The 7,473-nt window shown below is 50.7% G+C and overlaps 1 long non-coding RNA gene across 2 annotated transcripts; it reads left to right on the forward strand.

The window, feature by feature from the left end:
• Positions 1 to 1,509: 1,509 nt before the first annotated feature.
• On the forward strand, positions 1,510 to 7,269 carry LOC141369949 (uncharacterized). 2 transcript variants are annotated; one of them, XR_012373557.1, is made up of 5 exons: positions 2,043 to 2,061; positions 3,043 to 3,103; positions 6,360 to 6,479; positions 6,815 to 6,929; positions 7,139 to 7,269. It is a non-coding gene; the product is annotated as an uncharacterized lncRNA (long non-coding RNA). The 2 variants fall into 2 exon arrangements; XR_012373558.1 differs by lacking the exons at positions 2,043 to 2,061; positions 3,043 to 3,103 and adding an exon at positions 1,510 to 1,562.
• The last annotated feature ends 204 nt before the right edge of the window (positions 7,270 to 7,473 follow it).

Raw genomic sequence — 7,473 nt, forward strand, 5'->3', positions numbered from 1 at the left:
GATGGAAGGATGATTCAGAACATGGGCTCTGGAATGGGACGGCATGGGGTTGGAACTCCAGTTCTTCTGATGAGGAATTCTAGAAAAGCTTTAGTCTTTTTGTCTGTAAAAGGGGGACGATACAACAAGACGCCTGATGGGGTGCATGAGATCCCATGTTGTTGTCAACCACTGAGGGCAGTGCCTAGTCCATATTCAGTTCTCAACAAAAATGGTTCCCCTCCCTCCTCGTGACCCCCAAAATATCAAACTATCTGCCTTAATCAACATGGGACAGAACTAGTCCCATTTCACTAAATGTGAAATGAGGGGATATATCATATGATGTGCTTTATGTTAACTAGTCCAGTGAGTAAAATATCCAGATTTCAGAAGTGTAAGGTACAGGGTAGAGCGTGTCTTAGAAAAGATTAATTCAGTGTTTGATATTACAGGTGCGAAATCAACTTGTGGTTTCATGGAATAATGTCTGATTTCATGACCTTGGGGTAGCCTTGTCTCCCTGAGAATATGCATACCATTGGAGAACACACTGTCCTTTCCCCTTCTCTTATGTCCTGTAAAGGGTTTGGCACATAGTAGATACTCAACAAATATCTGTTGAGGGCGCCTGGGTGGCTCAGTTGGTTAAGCGACTGCCTTCGGCTCAGGTCAGGATCCCGGAGTTCTGGGAGCGAGTCCCGCATCGGGCTCCCTGCTCAGCAAGGAGCCTGCTTCTCCCTCTGACCCAACCCCCTCTCAGGTACTCTCTCTCTTTCTCGCTCTCTCAAATAAATAAATAAATCTTAAAAAAAAAAAACAAGTATCTGTTGAAAGAGTGAATCAATCTATCCCTCCATTCATCACAGAACCAATGAATGAATCAGTTCTTGATTTAAGAACTCTGTTCACCACTAGGGGAAGGATAAGACGGGTTAAAACTTTTTTCTTTTCAAGAGGGACTTCCCTGCTACACTGATATTTAAATGTTCTTTTGTACACAGCTGATACATGTGAAGCTAAAACTCCTGTTCATCAGGATCGTTTCACACAGGCAATGTTTGTTCATTGAACAAACACTAACTGGACATGTTATTTGCTGGATACTAAGCTGCTAAGCACAGAAACTTATGTCCCTGCCCTCAGTTTAGTCTAGAGGAGGAGACAGACACACATGTAAAAATAAATAAATAAATAAATAAATAAATAAATAAATAAATAAATAAATATTTGCTTGGTAGCTGTGGGATGCGTGATCCATGAATTGGTCAAAGCTCCCCTTTCTCTTTCATCAAGGACTTCGTGTCAGTGACAAAGCTGTTCATTCCCTGAACCTAATTGCCGGCTGAGCGCACCTGAGGACTACATTTCCCAGCCTCCCTTGCAGCTAGGTGGTGTCACGTGACTCCATTCTGACCAATGGGAGGGAGGAATGACGATTCAGGCTTTGCTATAAAACATCGTGCGGCGTCCTGCTACACAGCCAGCAAAAAAAAAAAAAAAAACTCTTGCCTGGTGGAACCACGTAATGGGAGGAGCCTGGAGGCTGGAGGAAAGCTGTGTGGCCCACACTGGATTGCAACGTGAGTAAGAAAGAAACTTGTATTGGGTCTAGCCTCTTAAGATTTCGGGAATGACTTCTTCCTGTAGCGGAGCATAGCCCAACCCCGAACACTGAAAACCAGTAAAATCAAGCTGAAAATATGAACCAAAACAGCATGGAAGTTTCACGGGTCCACACGGATGATCACAAGCCACAGCTCTCAAAGTCCTGGCGGCCACCTTCTTCTTCCTGCCAGGTGCCTCCCCAGGTGTTGGGTTAAAAGAGCCGACCCTGGAGGCAAACCAGGCTAGATTCCAGTCGCTTAACCTCTCTGTGCCCCAGCCTCCTCAGCTCTAAAATGGGCATGGTACTAAAAGTACCTCAGTCATAGATTCTATCATGAGGATTCAACAAGAAGATGCGTGTAAAGAACTTAGTGGCTAGTACACAGTAAGTGCTCAATAAATAGGCTAAGAAGAGCCCCTGGGAGCCACCACCAAGGACACAAAGCAGAGACCCACTTTGCTGCACCCGCTGGGGTCAGTCTCGGAGAAAGGCTCTGCCCCCAGCACAGACCACAGGGCTCCACTCTCCTACCTGGGAGCCTCTCCCCTTCCTGTCCCTCTCAGCCAAATTAATCCAGCTCCTTTGAGGTTACAAGCAGGACTCCTGCTCACATTTCCACCCCACCTGAAGCCAGAGCTGTGTGTGTGTGTGTGTGTGTGTGTGTGTGTGTGTGTGTGTGTGTGTGTCTCGGAGGGGGTGGGGGAAGGCAGGTGGAGGGGAGGAAAGAGCTGGGTTTTAGAAGACCAAATGTGCATCCTGCCCTCTACTCCTCCTCTCATTAGGAGGACCCTGCTCAGAAACTTCTTGTCCCTGTGCCTTGGTGTCCTCAATTGTATGACAAAGGTGATGATAGCACCTGGGTCCCCAAGGAGCAGGATGGGTTCACTGACAACGTGGATGTCGGGGGTCCTGAGGGGTGCCCTTTCACCAGCACAGGTCCAGAACTGAAATTCTATTTACCCCCTTGTTTTAAAAAATTAAAAAAATAAAAAGGAGCTCGGGAGATGAATTAAGGACAGATGATCGGTGCTCACTGGGCTGTCTCTCCCTCCCACACTCTTCACACTCACACACACACTTGAGAAATGATTTTTTTTTTTTGAGAAATGCTCTCAAAACAAAAACAAAAACTCTGCTTTGTTCCGTGTAAGCAGCATTAAAAATTCACCAGTTGTGGTGAGCGAGAGGGACGGGAGTGCAGCCTGAGCTCGGCACAGATTGCTGGAGAGTTTGGACCAGTGATGCAGGGACTTGGGCTCTGGGGAGACCGCCAGGGGGAGGGTTGGGGTCTTGGGGACCCTCCGCCCAGGGGACCTGTGAGGCTAGCCACTTTCCCCTCCCTCTAGTCCCTATCACAAAGCCCTGTTTACTTCCTTTATCATCCTCATTGCAATCTTGTTTATTTATCTGCTTGTTTATTTCTTGTTTGCTTCCCATCTGGTCTGGAATGTAAGTGGGGTCCATGACAGCGGGGACTGCCGGGGTTCTAGGAGCTGATGCAGAGCCTGGCACACGGTAGGCACCTAATAGTTGTGAAAGAACAAAAGGGTAAGTCCATAAATGAGCAAATGGAGGAATGGACAAGAGAGCAAGGGTGAGGCACAGTGGGTCAAGATGGATGAAGACAGCCTTTCCCGAGCTTGGACCAGGGCCAGTACCCACACAGCACCCTGGGAATGTGTGGCCCCGGAACAATTCTCTGGGCCTCAGTTTCCTCAGCTGTAAAATGGGGATGATAGTAATCCCTACCTCATTTGATTGTTCAGAGGATTAATGAAAAAAAAAAATCCATGTTAAACATAATTCTGTGTCTGGCACCAAGTGGTGAGGTGGAGGAGGCAGGGAGCACACACACTAGCTCCCACCACTCCAATGAAAAAGAGTTCGAAGATTCAGTTCCTGAGATCCAAGGAGCTTCTCACTCCTTAGAAACTCCCAGCTGAGCCCAGTGAGGGGACAAAGGTCTGTACTAAGTGAGTTATAAAAACAACTCCTAGCCAGGAACCGCCGAGCTGCCCCCCCACCCACACACCCACACACCCGCCCAGGGCCGGTCCAGGATTAACTCCGGCCTGCCCAGCATGCTCAGCTTCTGGCAGGATTTTGAGAAAGGAGAAAAGAGGGAAGGGGGAAGTCTCCCGTTTCAATTCAATACTAATCCCTTCCACTCTTCAAAGCACTTTGGAGTCACTTGCTGCTCACAGGACCTCCTGAAGGAAGGCGACAAGTGAGGCCCAAGAGAAGTGATACAGGCCAGTCTGGAGCTAGCACCCATATCTCCTGAGCCCCCAGCCCCCACTCTGCCAGCGAGTCCTCCCCAGATGTCCAAAGCCCTGAACGCACACACTCCAACCTCATCCCAAGAGCAGCTACCCAGCAGCTCTGCCATAAAGGCTCCCAGCTGAGCCCTTGGCAGACATCACTAATCAATTGGGGCACATGCCAAATCCCTTCCGCCCCAGAGCTCCAGGCAGACACTACCAATCAATTGGAATTGGCCTGGGAGGTTAAGAGGATCCTCAGCTCCGCTCTAGGCTATGCGAGCTGCCTGGTGTTTTCCCCAGGGCTTAGCACAGCGCCTGCACGTTGGCCAGCATTTAGTCCATGGTTATTGAGTGAGTGAGTGAGTGAGTGAATGAATGAATGAATGAATGAACAAATAGACACCCAGCCCATCCCAGGTGCTTGGGCAGAGACCCTAGCTGAGAGATCACATCTGCCCTCTCTACACATTCCATCAATAAGTATAGGATTTGTTCAAAAGGCCAGTAAATCCAAAAGGAATAGGAAAGGATTTCCTTTCCAAAAGGAAATCCAAAAGGGGGTCTCCACTCCTCTCCTGCTACTCTGCTCATGGTACTCCCACTTCCCCAGAGCCCCGGGATTGGAGTCCCTTCTTTCTGGTATGTGACCCCAGGCAAGTCATCAAGTTCTCTGTGCCTCAGTGGCTCCATCCATAAAATGGGGATTATACCCAAACCTGCCTCAGAGGCTGGTGTGGGGACTCAAGGATATCACCATGAAAAGCACTGGGCCCAGTGCCTGGCACAAAGCAAGAGCTCTGAAAAGCCAAGTTTCCATCCGTCTTTCTCATCACACTTAAGGACCTCGAACCCGGGGACTACCATGTCTTTCTGCGCACCGAGCCTGATGCCCAGGACCATGCCGGGCAAACACTGACACTGGTGGGTTATTAGCATCCACCAGGAATGGTGACAGGGTACAGGTTCTGCAGGGCAGGAGGTGGGGGCTGTCTGGGCTCCAGGACCCTAGCCGAGCTCCCCAGTACCCACCAACCACAGAACAGCTTTCTTGAGATGAGTACAGGGCTCCCACCTCCAAGTGCCACTAGTCCCTGGGCCTTGGAGAGGACTCAACGGTGATCCCTGAGGTCAGCAGCACCCCACCGCCTTCTCTGCCACTGCCTGCAGTCCCCAGTCTCAATCCCCATGGAGCAACACTCCAAGTCTCAGAGACAGTGAACTGTGGCAGCCAGGCACTGGACCAGGAGGGGGGACAGCTGGGTTCGAGTCCCAGCTCCAGGCCAACACTCTCAGTGCATCCCTCCTCCCCTTGGGTAATTTCCACATGGGTAAACTGGGTCCAGTTTACCCGTGTGGAAATTAGAAGTAGGGGTAGCCTGGTCTCTAGGGCCCTTCTAACTCTAATGGTATCTTCTACATACTTACGTTCATTGACTGATTTAGTCCACAAGCATTTATTGAGAGCCTACTGCGTACCAGGCCCTGAGCTGTTCTCTGCTGTAAGGCCCCTCCCCATCCTTGGCCTCCAAGGCTCAGCTTCCCACAGGAAGCCCTCCCAGACCAGCTTTGGGGGCCCTCCCTCGTCCTCCTGCAGCCCCGTCCCTCTTCCTATCATGCTGTTCATCTTGTGTGCTTCCCTCTGAATTGTGGCCTCCTGAGGACAGAATCACATCTTATCCCCTGACCCATTTGCAGGGATTCCGGAGGACAGTCCTGGAAATAACTCTTGGGCAAATGAACAATGAATGCATGAATTCTAAATCTCACCCCAACACAACACCTTTAATTAAGCTTTTTGCCTTTGCATCCCTTTTCCCTAAGCCAATCGCTAGGAACCCACCAGGCAGATCCCACTGCTGACTGGGAACCTTCCTTAGCCGTGCCTCCCTCCTGCCATCTGGGGTAACCAGAAAGAGCTCACAAGGCACACGTAGCACTTTCAAGGTGTTAACTGCTCCGACATGGGGCTGATGCCGCTGGGGGTTCGACAGGAGCCCGGGTCCCCCATGGGCTCTGTTCCCTGTTCCATGCTGTCCCAGCAGACCCTCGGTAAATATTTAGGCATTAATTAACTTCCTCCGGGGAGCGGTGACTCAGTGCCAGATGTAATCTCCCAGCTCCGGGGGGGGGGGGGGGGGGGGGGGGGAAGGTGAGTGCCCGAACCTTTCTCAGGTGCCCAGACAAATAAGGCCAGCTCTCTACCCTAAGAAGCCTTGTCTAACTTGGACCTGCCCTCCTGCACAAGGTGCCGGTCTGAGGGCCCTTCCTCCACACATAGATGGGCATGGATGTTCACACACACAGCTCCACACTCACCGCCCTAAGCAGTCTCCGGTACTCTGCTTTGAGCCATTGTGCATCCGGACAGAAGCCTTGTGTGTGACCCACCCATTCTACAAACATTTGTGAATCCCTACTGTGTGCCCCCCAGCTTTACTGCTCCCCCAGGGGCGCCAAATAGCTCAGCTGTTCCATTGCCTCCTTCAGCAACTGTTTTGTTACAACAGCTGTGGCAACTCCCCCGTCCCAGGCCACCCCAAAAAAGATGAAGGGTTTTTATGAAGCTGGACAACTGCTTTGCTTTCCCCACTGGCCCATCTTGATTCTTGAGAAGGAGAGGAAACCAAGTAAGTGTGGGCCCCGGACAAGAGGGCCCAAGGAACGGGGTCACACAAATGGACTGACCACCTCTTAGCTGATCCCCAGGAGTGAAAGAGTCTTAGCAGAGCTCAAACTTGCCTTGGGGCAGGAGTGAGTGGGGGACTGGGAAGTGCCAAGGGAAGCTGCCCAAGTGAGGGGCCTAGCCCTTGACCCCCTCCTGAGGTTAGAGAACCCACCTCCATTCCTATACTGATTCCCCATCTGGGCCCCCAGAGGCGTATTTTGGGGTGCTGCTCAGAGACTGGCTGTGCATGATGAGCTGAGGCTGGGACAGATACTTGCTTCTTTGTGATTCCTGCAGATGCTGGTCCCAGAGCACTCTGCAGAAAAGTGGCGGGCATTGATCACATCAAGGTCACGTTCGCAGTGCGTGCACTGAGGCCTGGGAACTGGACTCAGATCTACCGAGGGCAGAAGTAAGCAGCTTAACTCAAAGAAGCTAGAGTAAGTCCAGGCCTACAAACAGTCCTGGGTTCAAATCCTGCCTCTGCCCCTTCTTGGCTGTGTGATGGGACCTTGAAGAAGAACCATACACTCTCTTAGTTTCCTCCAGTAAATTCTGGGCAAGGACAGAAGGCAGGCCTGAAGTCAGCATTAATAATCCATTCTTGGACTCTTGCAACAGGACAGACACCGTGGATCCGACTTGACTATTGCATATGGAGTCCTCACGGCCAGAAAACCACATAGGACCTCCCGCCTGTCCCTCCACATGCTAGTGATGTCTCAAAGGTGAACTCCAAAAGTAAATAAATGAAACTTTTGTGTGTCTTGAAGACAGGCCCTAAGGAAGTAAGGGGCAATGGATTTTTTTATTCCTACACACGTTGTCTCCTGGATAAATTCCACTCTTGTGTGTCCCTATCACCAGACCACCTCTTCCATAGAATGGAAGAAAGATGCCCCTTCTCTGAAGTCACCCTAAAATGTCCATCCTGGTGTCTCTGGGTGGTGGTAGAG

Source organism: Callorhinus ursinus, unplaced genomic scaffold (assembly GCF_003265705.2).
Source record: "Callorhinus ursinus isolate GAN/ISIS: 27379988/994484 unplaced genomic scaffold, GSC_fseal_2.0 scaffold24, whole genome shotgun sequence".
Classification (NCBI taxonomy): domain Eukaryota; kingdom Metazoa; phylum Chordata; class Mammalia; order Carnivora; family Otariidae; genus Callorhinus; species Callorhinus ursinus.